The sequence below is a fragment of the Neofelis nebulosa genome, chromosome 16 (genome assembly GCF_028018385.1).
Source record: "Neofelis nebulosa isolate mNeoNeb1 chromosome 16, mNeoNeb1.pri, whole genome shotgun sequence".
In the NCBI taxonomy this organism is placed as follows: Eukaryota; Metazoa; Chordata; class Mammalia; order Carnivora; family Felidae; genus Neofelis; species Neofelis nebulosa.
In genome coordinates this window covers 39,490,608-39,504,451 of record NC_080797.1, presented here as the reverse complement: position 1 = coordinate 39,504,451, position 13,844 = coordinate 39,490,608, and the positions used below count along the sequence as shown (strand labels likewise).

The 13,844-nt window shown below is 49.6% G+C and overlaps 1 long non-coding RNA gene and 1 other non-coding gene across 4 annotated transcripts; both read right to left on the bottom strand.

The window, feature by feature from the left end:
• Window positions 1–1,703: 1,703 nt before the first annotated feature.
• LOC131497305 (uncharacterized) lies at window positions 1,704–8,621 on the bottom strand. 3 transcript variants are annotated; one of them, XR_009254885.1, is made up of 4 exons: window positions 8,349–8,621; window positions 7,413–8,074; window positions 3,020–3,103; window positions 1,704–2,817 (listed from the first exon to the last, which is right to left on the bottom strand). It is a non-coding gene; the product is annotated as an uncharacterized LOC131497305 (long non-coding RNA). The 3 variants fall into 3 exon arrangements; XR_009254883.1 differs by having other exon boundaries at window positions 7,413–8,621; XR_009254884.1 differs by having other exon boundaries at window positions 1,704–2,653; window positions 7,413–8,621.
• On the bottom strand, window positions 8,615–8,686 carry TRNAQ-UUG (transfer RNA glutamine (anticodon UUG)). Its single transcript has one exon. It is a non-coding gene; the product is annotated as a tRNA-Gln (tRNA).
• Between the last annotated feature and the right edge of the window lie 5,158 nt (window positions 8,687–13,844).

The following is a 13,844-nucleotide window of genomic DNA, read 5'->3' as shown; positions in this document are numbered from 1 at the left end:
TTCACGGCTAGAGATGTGGGCTTGGAGGTGAGCAGAGGGGTCTTGGTGTAACCCACCTTCGTCTGCCGGGAGCGGGTTGGCGGGTGTTTGCAGTTAGAAGAAAACGTGTTTGGCAAGATTGAAGGCAGGAAAGCACGGAGACAGAGAGACAATGAAGGAGATGATCACTGGATCCGGGGCGTTGGCCGTGGTAGGTCTAGAGCGGGGAGATGGGGGTGAGGAGTTCTTTGGGTAAAATAAGGTTTTCAGGTCCTGACACCTCGCTGAGTGGTGGCCGAGGGAGAGGGAGCTGTTGAGGAGGACGAGTTCCTGGCTTAGGAGAAGACCAGATATGACCGAACGGTCACCCACGGGAAAACAAACCCAGCATAACACAGTGATCCCGCTGGGGCTGCCCTCTCTCTTAGCACCCAGGGCCTGCTGGTGAGGTCATGGCCGCTGGTCAGAATCAGGGACCTCCTGAGAAGGGTCCACTGCTTTCCCCAGGCCATCCTGAAAATTCCCTCCCGACCCCACCTCGCCATTCTGCGATTCAGCCTCGGATAAATTCAGCCACTTGCAACATACCCGGCCTGGGAGAAGGAAAAGAGGGACGAGAAAGGGCAAAGACGTAAATACGAGAATTCTTGTTGTTGTTGTTTTAATTTTTTAAAAATGTTTACTTGCTTTGAGAGGGAGAGAGAAAGCTCGAGCACGAGGCGGGGGGAGGGGCCGGGGAGGGGGGTGGGTAGAGAATCCCAAACAGACTCTGCACCGTCAGCGCGGTGCCCGATGTGGGGCCTGAACCCACGCACCTTGAACCCAACCAACCGTGAGAGCACGACTTGAGTCGAAACAAGAGTCAGACGCTTAACCGGCTGAGCCACCCAGGAGCCCCAAGAACTCTTCTTTTTTTAAGGCGGGGGGGGGGAAGGGTGAACACTCCAGAAGGTTCTAGCGGTAGGAAAGGAAAAGCAGGTGGGGGCTACGGCGATAGGGCCACAGGCCCCCGTGGCTGTGGCTTCCTTCTTCCACCCACCTGGTCCTTGCTCTGCTACCGCCAGGCGGAATCTCACTGATTGGCGTCTTCGGTCGAGGGGGTGACTCTAACCGTTATTCCTGGGGCATTTGAACCCCGGACGGGGCTCTGCACAAAGTAGCAGCTTCTTCTGCACACCTGCTCTCAGGGCACACTGCCCAGGTGCCCCGGGTGTGTTCTTGGCTCCTCCCACACCCGTCTCGTCCACCCCGAGGTGTGGGGGCAACCAGAAGATCCCTAAGCCATCCGCTCCGAGCCCCCCTTCTGTCTGTTTTCCCGGTGCCAGAAGGGGCCTCAAAGGGCCGAGGAGTTATCAGCCTCAAAGGAATTATTAGTTGGTGCCCTGGTGGCCGCATTCCTTCCCCGCATGCCCAAACCTTCACGAGGTCAGCAATGAGCATGATGATGAGCTGGGGGGGGGGGGGGAGGCCTGGGTGTCATCTAAGCCCCCCCGTCCCCGCCTCAGTCCCGTAGATCCGGGGGGTTCACACCCATGAGAGAAAAGCCCCGTGCGTCGTGACTGGTTCACTTCAGAGCGCAAGCAGCCGTCTTGTGACGGCCCCTCGTCTTTGCCAAGTGTCTCCCAGCTGGCACCAAACCTGGGCTTCGCCGGACCCCTCCTTCGCTTTATAAAGCCGGCAGGGTCCAGAGGACGGACAGACGGACACACGGTGAGATCAGCAAATCCTGAGAGCATTCGCCCCTTGCCTGAGATTTACAGAACACTTGCACAGGTGGTACAGAAGTTTCCCGTGTCCCCCTCCCCCAGCTTCGCCTGATGTTAGCATCTTCCAGAGCCACGGCACGTGCAACACAGCCTCTATTCCTGCCTCTCTGGCTGCTTTGTTTCATGAGCCCCCGTCGGCCCAGGGGTCCCCCGTCTGTGGGGTTATAAAGAGCCTCTTCTGCAGGGGCGGCCTTCTGGTAAATCTCATGCCACTTGAACTCAGTCTAAGTGGACCAACCACACGGCCCTCCCCAGATACTGTTGTCTTCAGTCCCTCCATTGAGCTCTAAGACCTTGATCATCGGACCAGAACCTTGATTGCTCCCCAGGAATCAGAGAGGAAGGAGTTTCCTTTCCCTGCTGATTTTTGGGCCACTCTGAGAAGGGCGGTTCCCAGAGAAAGGGGAACCACGGGGATCCAGGTACGCAGACCTGCTCAGGACCTGAATTGGGGGATCGGAGTAAGAACGGAGAGGAGGTGATGAATTGGAATGATACTCGGGAGGTAACGTTTTCAGGGCTTGGAGGTCGCTCGACTCCCAGCAGGACGGCAAGGTAACTTTCACGGATGACCTCAAGTTTCTTTCTGGGATGACTGAGCGAGCGAATGGTGGTGTCACCAGTGGGAACGCCCTTCTCACCAAATGATTCTAGGTGATTCCCCTCGGCTTCTCCTCCCTCCCCTCGTACCCTGTTGAGAACCACTGGGAGGTGGCGGCTGATTCTATGGAAAGAGGAGGTGAGTCCGTGCGGGATGGCTGCATGGGGCAGGATGGGAAGAGGCCAACGATGGAGCTTGGAGAACATCAGCGACTCAGGAGGAGGAAGGGCTATGAAAAGGATCAAGAAGGGAAGGCCAAGGTGCGAGGAGGCCAAGCACAGAGCGGGCCACTGAAGTTCTGATGACCCTGAGCAGTAAAATGACACCAAGTCAGGAAAAGGGAGGCAGAGAGGGACTTGGACTCCTGATTTCCTGCTCAACGAATGTCAAGCTGAAGAATTCTTAAATTCTCTGTCTTCTTCCTTCCATAGTCCACGTTCACCAGAGACTCCCAGGGTGGGATCCCCAGGCCTTAGAAGCAGGGGGGGTGGGGTGGGGAGCAGAGTTTAACATAGGGTTCAAAATAGCACCCTCACCGTCCTCCTCCCTGTCCTCCTCCTCCTCCACCATCTCGGAGGTTAGAAGCTGGGGGAGGGGAGGTGACTCTGAAGTCGTTTCTCAGCATCCCCTGGGCCCCTCTGGCTTTGCTATTCCCTGGTTGGATTTCACTGACCTTTGTGTCCACATTTACTCCCCGGCCTGTTCCTTTTCATGTCACACTCTCGTCCTCAGTGTCTCCGCTCAGCTTTCAAGCACCCTGAGGGCAGAAGTCAAGTCTTTGCCTTTTGTATTCCTGGCACCCTGAACATCGCAGGCACACAACAATGGGTGTTAACAATGGGTGTTAAATGACCGCGTGTGTCCCGGCATTTATAGACTTTCTAGGGGCCAGGCATTGTGAGAAGCGTTGGAGACACATCATGCCACGTGTAAACCAATAGCCAAAGACAGTAATAAACCGATCGCCCTGGGAATCTAGCACAAGGGGGAGCCCAGGCTAGGCACAGGCCTGGCTTCCCTGGTGGCCCTGGTCTCTGCCTGCTCCTGGTCCCTCTGGTCAAGGACAACATACTACAGTCACTACCTTCTGAAAAACGCTGCCTCTGGGGGCCCTTCGTGGGAATAAAATCCTTGCAAAGGGCTCCTCAGACTGTCGGAGGAGAGAGAGGCTCCGAGAAGGAAATGGGGAGAGGTTCTCAGAAAATCTGGAAGGACAGAGGGGGCTGGGGCGGGGCTGGGGAGCTAGTGTTTTACTAAGCGTAGGTTAAGAGCCATTAGTGAGTTGTGAAATCAACTTAGCAGGTGGAGACCCACTTTTAGAAACCTTCCCACACCTCCAGGTGACAAAGACCTTCGAACGCGCCCGGGAGACTACCACGCATGAGAAGCTCAGAATTTCTCAAGCCTGTTCTGTGGATGAACAGCTCAAATTGTTAGAAACTTCTTCCTCTTGTCCCTCTAACTTCCACCCACACGTTCTCGTTCTCCGCCTCTATTGCTACCCTCCAAGTTTTGTCTTCCTCCCCATATAAGCCTGTGTTCTTTGCTCAAGGATCTGAGCTTCCGGAATCCTCACTATTCTGATAGTCTTTCTAGCAGTTACTATTATAGAGTCTGTCTTGGCTCAGAAGCAGAGAAAAGGGCTTTTGCTTACTATTTTACTAGTTCTTGCCACACTGCTATGCAAAAGGCACCGTCGTCCCTTTTCCTTTACAAGTGAGGCTCCCAATCTTTTTTCCCAGATAATTGACACGTAATCGACATCTATGATTGTGTACGTTTAAGGTGTACAACATCATGATTTGTTATCATTATGGATTGTGAGATGGCTACCTCAGTAAGCTTCATTAACACATCCATCACCTCTCAGAGTTACAACTTCAGAGGATTTGAAATGCTTACGCAAATGCACTCAGCCAGTTAGTGGCAGGGGGAAATTCATCAATGTCTTCATGCAATGCCTAGAATTGAACCTGATCCTCTGAATGCCCTTGGGCTGGCTCAGTGGGAAGGATCGCTCTCGTGACTCCCCAAGCTCCCAGTCTGTGGACAGACTTTGGTATTTTTATTTATTTTTAATTTTTTTAACGTTTATTTATTATTGAGAGACAGAGAGACAGAGCATGAGCATGGGGTGGGGGGTGGGAGGAGAGAGAGGAGGAGACGGAATCGGAAGCAGGCTCCAGGCTCTGAGCTGTCAGCCGGCCCAGAGCCCGATGCGGGGCTCGAATCCACAAACCGAGAGATCATGACCCAAGCCGAAGTCTGACGCTTAACGGACTGAGCCACCCAGGCGCCCCTGTGGGCAAACTCTTGATCTCAGATTCCTCATCCGTGACCAGGGCAGAAACACGACTCTAGATAAGTACTTTTTTGACTTTTTTTTTTTTAAGTTTGTTTATTTAGTGTGTGTGAGAGTGAAAGTTAGCAGGGGAGGGGCAGAGAGAGAGGGAGAGAATCCCAAGCAGGTGCCATGCTGTGAGCCCAGATCCCCACGTGGGGTTTGAGCTCACGAACCATGAACTCATAACCTGAGCCGAAATCAAGTCAGACACTTTAACCTACTGAGCCACCCAGGTACCCCCTTTTTTTTTTTTTTGACTTTTTAAATGTCAAAATACAATACACATGCAGAACAATGAATAACTTATTGTGCATTTTAACAGATTTTTGTAGCGAACAGGCTGTGTAACCTCCGCCCAGGACAAGAAATAGAATAATACCAGTACCAGGGCACCTGGCTGACTCAGCTGGTAAAGCGTGTGACTCTTGACCTTGGGGTTGTGAGCTGGAGACCCAAGTTGGGTGTAGAGATTACTTAAAAATAAAATCTTAAAAAAAGTAACAACATACCAATATATATATATATATATACACACACACATATATATGAAAAATATATGAAAAAAAATTTCACTAATATATATATGAAACAGATAACAGACACAGATAATCTTGGGATCATACGTTGAAGCCCCACACCGGGCATAGAGATTACTTAAAATAATAAAATAATGATAATAATACCAATAGCCCCAGAAGACTGTTGCTGGCCCCTTTTCAATCATGGCCCTCTCTCTTCCCCAGGGGTATCCTCACTTACGGGGGAATTTTTGCTTTGCTTAATCGTTTTCCCATCTAAGTTTGCAACTCTAAACAATATATGGTAGTTGTGTTTTACCTGTTTAGCACCTTTTAATGGAATCCTACATGACTTATTCTTTTAGATCGGCCTTCTTTCGCTCCATACTTTTTTTTTTTTTTTTAAAGACTCATCCGTTTTGTTGCTGGATAATATTCCATTGTACGGCCTGTCAATTACTTACCCATTCTACTGCCGGACATTTGCGTTCTTTCCAATTTTTGGCTATCATGTTGCCCAAACGCTCTTATACATGTTTCCAAGTACACAAATGCGCCCATTTCGGTGGAGATATGTCCCAGACTGAAATTGCTCGATCACAGGATATTGGAGTATCTTCAGTGTCAGTAGCTAATGCCAAGTTAGTTTCTACCAGTTTACATTTCTCTGAGGGTTCACATTCCCTATCCTTACTAATATTCAGCATTGTCATTCGGGTGAGTGCGTAATGGTATCTCGTGGAGCTTTTAATCTGCATTTTCCTGATGATTAATGATGCTTTGCAGCTTTTCATATATATATATATATATATATATATATATATATATTAGTATTTTGTTATTTTTTCATATATTTTTCATATATATATTAGTGAAATTTTTTTTGGAAATTTTATATGAAAATTTTTCATATATATATTAGTGAAATTTTTTTTCATATATTTTTCATATATATGTGTGTGTGTGTATATATATATATATATATATATATATATATATATATATTAGTATGTTGTTACTTTTTTTAAGATTTTATTTTTAAGTAATCTCTACACCCAACTTGGGTCTCCAGCTCACAACCCCAAGGTCAAGAGTTACATGCTTTACCGACTGAGCCAGCCAGGAGGCCCTATAACAGTTATTTTGGCTTTCCTTTTTTTTGTTGTTTTTATTTATTTTTGAAGGAGAGAGAGAGAGAGAGAGACAGAGACAGAGAGACAGAGAGACAGGGCATGAGAGGGGGAGGAGCAGAGAGAGAGGGAGACACAGAATCTGAAGCAGGCTCCAGGCTCTGAGCTGTCAGCACAGAGCCCGACGCGGGGCTCGAACCCACGAACCGTGAGACCACGATCTGAGCCGAAGTCGGACACTTTACCAACTGAGCCACCCAGGTGCCCCTGGCTTTCCTTTTTTTGTGATGTGCCAGTTCAAGTATTTTGCTGTTTTTCTATTAGGTTGTTTGTGTTTCTTCTTACCGATTTTTTTAAATTTTAATTTTATGTCCTTATTATGACAAGTTCTTTAAATAATTTAGATACAATTTCCTTGCCAGTTATGCATCACAAAGAGTCATACATGAGGGGGGTCCTACAAGATCTCTTCTTATCCTGTGCTTTACCTTTTCAATTTCTTATTGGGGTCTTTTGACAGGAAGAACATAGAGCATCATATTAATATGGTGACATATATTAAGCTTTTAGAAATATTTGTGTCTTGTTTAAGAGGACTTTCCCTACCCTAAGGTTATGAAGATAGTCTTTGTTCTCTTCCAAAAGCTTTACTGCTTTTCCTCTCCCGTTAAGGTCTATGAGTCACCTGGAATGTATTGATGTGTTTAGTGTAAGTTGGGAGGAATTTGATTTCATTATTTTTCCATGTGGACGCCCAATTCTCCCGGAATCATTTATTGAAACGTAGATTCTGGGCGCCTGGGTGGCGCAGTCGGTTAAGCGTCCGACTTCAGCCAGGTCACGATCTCGCGGTCCGTGAGTTCGAGCCCCGCGTCAGGCTCTGGGCTGATGGCTCGGAGCCTGGAGCCTGTTTCCGATTCTGTGTCTCCCTCTCTCTCTGACCCTCCCCCGTTCATGCTCTGTCTCTCTCTGTCCCAAAAATAAAATAAAAAACGTTGAAAAAAAAATTTTTTAAAAATAAATAAATAAAAAAAAGAAACGTAGATTCTTTTCCCTGCTGCTCTGTTGTCCTACCTTTGTCTTGAATCACTTGTCCAAGTACGTGTGGGGCTGTATCTGGGCCCTTTATTCTGTTCCACTGGGATGCTTGTCTCTCCTGCACCTGTACCACGCTATCTGAATTCCTACAGTTTATAGTTGATGATAGTAAGTTTTAATATTTGGTAGAGTAAGCCCTCCCACCTCTCATACCTAGATATTTTTGAGGCCGGGATCGCTCATACACACAAATCCATTCAAACGTTTATGCAGTGTGCGGGAGGGGTGGGGAGGAGAGGTGCTCAGGGCAGCGAGCAGGGCAAGGATCCTCTGTTTCCATGGCACCCTCCCAAGGGGCGGCCGCGTACAGCCACAGTGCCAATCACCCTGTAGGGAGATCACAAATGCGTCATTGGGCTCCGTCGTCTCTCATCCCAGAGGGCCACGCAGCTCTCAAAACCCAGATACAATTCGAAGCAGACAACACTCCAGGCGCGTCTCTTCCCTTCCATCCCGGAGGCACACCCTTTGCTGCAAATCCCGCGCGTCTGGCCGGCGCCCAAAATACCGATCCTGGACAGATTCGCCAATAGACGTGCTCAGTCCTGTTGGTTGAGGTTCTAACCGTCTGCGGGAGAAACACCCCATCCATATGGGGAGAAACCGCCGGCGGAGATCCTCTGACCCGCTGGCACGGCCTGATGAACAAACACGGACAACTTCACTGCCTGAATAACAGACAACCAATCAGACCCGCTTCACTCTGTGACCGACTCCCAGGCGGACTGGCCCCAAACACGCACCCTACTTCCCAGCCCGTTACTGCTTCCCGCGTCCCTTGCCACCGCCCGGCATTTCACTCCAGGTTTACAAAGCAGTGATTGAGCGCACACTGCACATTAGCCGATAGGAAGAAGGATTCCCAGCAGCTTTGGCTGGGGGGGTAGGGGTGGGGTGTCCCCCTAGACCCACAGGCTGCCGCCCGAAGCACGGTCCCAGGGTCCCTCGGGTTTCCCCGCCGTCCCCTCCAGGGTAAAGGCACATTCGGTCAACCACCACCACTTTTCCGCCCAGACTCTCACGCATGCGCACTGCGACCCTCAGGCCGGCAGTGAAACGAGAGGGGGAGGGACCCTAAACCGCGATCCCCTAGGTCACGGGGGTAGCGACCCCGCCCGAGGTGGCCGCCGCCGCCAGCAGTCCTCAAAACAGAAATTGCAAAACCAAAAGGTTTGGTGAGGTCCCACCGAGATTTGAACTCGGATCGCTGGATTCAAAGTCCAGAGTGCTAACCATTACACCATGGGACCTGCTGGCTGCTTTAGGCGGCCGGGAGGCTTCTCAAGCCACATGGCGCGCGGAGCTGCCTGCCGGGAGGGACGGCGGACGCCCGCTTCTCCCGGCCTGGGCCCTGGGCTCCGGGCCCGAGACCGCTCGGGCGGGCGGAAGCGGACCAGCAAGGGCTTCCGCGGCCCCCGACGTTGCGAGTCCCGCGGTGTCATCTCTTGCCGCCGCTCTTCCTGCTGCTCTGCTCTCCTCCGGGGGTCCTGACGTGCGCCCCCGGGAAGCCGGAAGAACGGCGGGCTGGGGGGCGGAGAAGGCGGAGCGGGGCGGCTTCGGCCCCTGCCCCGAGCGGAAAGCCTGGCGCACGCTGCCTGGGCTCCGGGCTTGTTTATTTATTTATTTCCACGGGGCGCCCTCTGCCCGGGCCACGGTGGCCAAGCGGGGAGGGAAGCGGCCCGGCACGGGGCGGGTCGGCGGTTCAAAACCCGGGCGCGCACGCGAGCCCGGGGTTCCTACCGGAACTCGGGGGCGACGGCGGAACCCGGGATCAGGCGCTTCCGCGTCCTGCTCGGCGGGACCCCCGTGGGGGCGGCGGTGGTTCCTTTCAACCTGTGGATTTGGGGTCCGCGGGAGGCAGACTGGCTCCTGGGCTTTTTCGCGTCAACTTTTGAATAGCCTTTTAGAACCTTTGGCTCAGCGGTTTCACTTCTGTTAACTTTATCCTTAAAGGACTACTTTAAGACCGGTGCGGCGGAGTGTTCGGGGGTGTTCTCGGCGGTGATGTTCATCATGGGAAAGAGCAGAAGAGAAATGTCCGTCAGTTGAAAATCGGTTTAGTAGATATTGACAGCTTCTGTACGATGAATGCTGTGCAGGTATTGGGGGGATGCGTTTTTATTGCATTGACATCGTTTTGGTTTGTTGCATTATTTTGATTTGTTGTATTGACATGAAAAGAGCGACAGGCCTCAACAAACCCAACCCAAACAAAAATCTATTTACTAATTCGTGTGTAGAATGCCCACTTACACAGAAACAGAAAAGCTGTGTCCGTGTGTGTGTGACAGACATTTGCCACTGATTGATTTGCCCTGTGTCATCTGACTGCCTGTCTTGAGGGATCCAGCCTTGTGTGGGTCTGGCTGATAGCACGGCTGTGCTCCAAGACAGATACACTTGCTCTCCAGAGTGACAGTGAGTGTGTACTTAGCTTGCTCTGCTGGACTTAGAATCCAAAGGGACGGATGCCCAGAAACGGGGACGTTTTAGAACTTGGCCTGCAGCTGGCAGTTGCTGTGACACCCAGTGCCTCGGGGTCAGTGGTAGCAGCCATGCCCACTGGCCCCAGAAGTGGCGCCCGAGACAGACAGCCCAGGGTCCTGACCTTGGGGCCGTTCCTGGTTGCCTAGTTCCCCTTGGTTCTTGTCCATTTTCCTGAGTTTGCTTCTCTGATGCTAAGAGCTATCTGACTTCCTTCCAGCAAAGTACCTTTCCTGTGTAAGTTACCCAGAATCCTTTTCTGTTGCACTGGGTCAAAAATCTGCTGAGCCCAGATCCAAAAAGGTCTGCTGTTGACAGAGAGCCCTGGGGAATAAATTGATGAGGCTCTTTTCTCCTAGTTTACGATTTTCTGTATTCCTTGAACAAATATAACTCTTGTATATTGTCAGAAGAAACATTAAAGATCTTCCATTTTGAGGAACGAACCAAACTCCCGTTGAGTTTCTATGGTGAGATAAGGGTGTCTCTTTATTAGGCTGGAGCGACAATATCGAATTGACTAAATATCAAAGGACTTTGGCATCTCTGGTTTCCCATCTATTTCCTTCTGTACCGGTGAACGTGTACTGGAATTAATTTTTCAAAAGCTACTATAGAAACCCTAAAGAGTTGCGATTATACCCTTTGGAAGTGGACAGGAGATGGTTCCTTCTGTCCGGCGGGAGGACTTCACCCTCCTCCTATTCCCTACTTCTTTTCCGCTTCCCTCCACCTCCTCAGCTTGAAAACTTTTACCAGCCAGACACCCTCGCTGAAATCCCCACTCGTGAATTCGTCAAGTGGCAGAAAAGCATCATCTCCCTTACAGCTTGTGTCATTACTTGCTGGAATGATAGGTACTTGTGTCCTGTGGCTCAGTCTCTCCCATGTTCCCTCCCCCCACCCTTCCCCTGGGTTGGACTGTGAACTCTTTGGGGGGCAGGGTCCAGGACTTGCTGGTTTTTAAATGTGGCTAGTGCCATACCAAACACGTTCACAGAACCCCCTCGGGAGGGCCCAGGAGAACTGGGGAGGAAGAAGCTACATTTCCTTTAACATCACATTTGTTCTTTTTGAGACACCAGAGAAAACAGAGACGATATGTAATCTCCCTGCCCCAGCATAACTAGTTTCTTTTAACGTAAATGCATCATGCGTGACCCCCCAAACACGGCATCTCGTGAAGCCTTGGAGAATAGACTCTCTGTGTCCTTGCGCCCAGGATAGGTGACATCTGCCACGAATCCCCTACTTTGCCTTGGGAGCCCCAGCTATGTCAGACAAGCCGTTTAAGTGCCACCTCGTGCAAGGTGACCCGTGATGCCCTGAGTCTCTGAGCCTCCTGCCCAGCCCCCTGCTCTGGGCCTCGCGTTCCTCAGGCTCTGATGGGGCAATCTGGCTGTTTACTTTCTGTGAACAAAGCAGCATCCACATTTTATCCTTTTCTCGAATGTTTTCACTTTCTCTTTTTAAAATAATTACCTTATCATTTCAGATTTTAAAGGTAAAGCATTTCTATGGGGCGCCTGGGTGGCTCCGTCGCTTAATCGTCCGACTCTTGGTTTTGGCTCAGGTCATGATCTCATGCTTTCGTGAGTTCGACCCCCATGTTGGACTCTGGGCTGACAGTGCGGAGCCTGCTTGGGATTTTCCCTCTCTCCTTCTCTCTCTGCCCCTCCCCCACTCATGCAGTCTCTGTCTCTGTCAAAATAAAGAAAGAAACTTAAAAAAAGAAAAGGTAGGGGCGCCTGGGTGGCTCAGTCAGTTAAGTGTCCGACTTTGGCTCAGGTCATCGTCGCATGGCTTGTGGGTTCGAGTCCCGCGTCGGGCTCTGTGCCGACATCTTGGAGCCTGGAGCCTGCTTCGGATCTGTGTCTCCCTCTCTCAACGTTCTCTCTCTCTCTCTCTCTCTCTCTCTCTCTCAAAAATAAACATTTAAAAACAATTCTTTTAATTTTAAAAAAGGTAAAGCATTTCTAATGGAAACTGTAGAAAAGGCAGTTAAAGTGGAAAGATTTTTAAATGTTTATGTATTTATTTTGAGAGAGAGAAGGCACACGGATGCGAGCGGGGTAGGGGCAGAGAGGGAGAGCGAGAATCCCAAGCAAGATCCGTGCTGTCAGCGCAGAGCCCAACGCGGGGCTGGATCTCAAGAACTGTGAAATCCTGACCTGAGGCAGAATCAAAAGTTCGATGCTTGGGGCGCCTGGGTGGCTCAGTGGGTTGAGCGGCCGACTTCAGCTCAGGTCATGATCTCGCGGTCCGTGAGTTCGAGCCCTGCGTCGGGCTCTGAGCCCGGAGCCTGTTTCAGATTCTGTGTCTCCCTCTCTATGCCCTCCCCCGTTCATACTCTGTCTCTCTCTGTCTCAAAAATAAATAAACGTTAAAAAAAAAAATTTTAAAAAAGTTCGATGCTTAACCACCTGAGGCACCCAGGCGCCCCAAGTAGAAAGATATTTATTTATTTATTTATTTATTTATTTATTTATTTATTTAAATTTAAATCCAAGTTAGTTAACATACAGAGTAATAACGATTTCAGTACCCTCTAGTTCCATCCACATTGTTGCAAATGGCAAGATTTCATTCTTTTTATGGCCGAATAATATTCCATTGTATATATACGCCACATTTTCTTTTTTCTTTTTCTTTTTCTTTTTTTTTTTTACGTCTTCTTTATCCATTCATCCATCAGTGAACATCTGGGCTCTTTCCATACTTTGGCCATTGTCGATAGCGCTGCTATAAACATGGGGGTGCGTGTGTCCCTTCGAATCAGCACTCCTGTATCCTTCGGATAAATACCTCGCAGTGCGATTGCTGAGTCATAGGGTAGTTCTATTGTTGACTTTTTGAGGAGCCTCCATACTGTTTTCCAGAGCGGCTGCCCCAGCTTGCATTCCCACCAACGATGCAAAAGAGATCCTCTTTCTCCGCATCCTCGCCAACATCTGTCGTTGCCTGAGTTGTGAATGTGAGCCATTCTGACAGGGGCGAGGTGATATCTCATGGTGGTTTTGATTTGTATTTTCCCTGATGATGAGTGATGTTGAGCATCTTTTCATGTGTCTGTTAGTCATCTGGATGTCTTCTTTGGGAAAGTGTCTATTCATGTCTTTTGCCCATCTCTCCACTGGATTATTTGCTTTTTAAATTTTTTTTTTTTTTTTTTTAATGTTTTTTATTTATTTTTGGGACAGAGAGAGACAGAGCGTGAACGGGGGAGGGGCAGAGAGAGAGGGAGACACAGAATCGGAAACAGGCTCCAGGCTCCGAGCCATCAGCCCAGAGCCTGACGCGGGGCTCGAACTCACGGACCGCGAGATCGTGACCTGGCTGAAGTCGGACGCTTAACCGACTGCGCCACCCAGGCGCCCCTGAGTGTTGAGTTTGATAAATTCTTTATAGATCTTGGATACTAACCCTTGATCTGATATGTCAATTGCAAATATCTTCTCCCATTCTGCCGGTTGCCTTTTAGTTTTGCTGATTGTTTCCTTCGCCGTGCAGAAGCTTTTTATCTTCTGAGGTCCCAATAGTACATTTTTGCTTTTATTTTCCTTGCCTCTGGAGACATGCCAAGTAAGAAGTTGGCTGCGGCCACGGTCAAAGAGGTTGTTGCCCGTTTTCTCCTCAAGGATTTTGATGGCTTCCTGCCTCCCATGTAGGTCTTTCAACCATTTTGAGTTTATTTTTGTGTGTGTTACAAGAAAGTGGTCCGGCTTCGTTCTTCTGCATGTCGCCGTCCAGTTTCCCCAACACCATTTGTTGAAGAGACTGTCTTTTTTCCAGTGGATACTCTTTCCCGCTTTGTCAAAGATTAGTTGACCATACATTTGTGAGTCCATTTCTGGGTTCTCTATTCTTGTTCCATTGATCTGAGTATCTGTTTTTGTGTCAGTACCATACTGTCTTAATGATTAC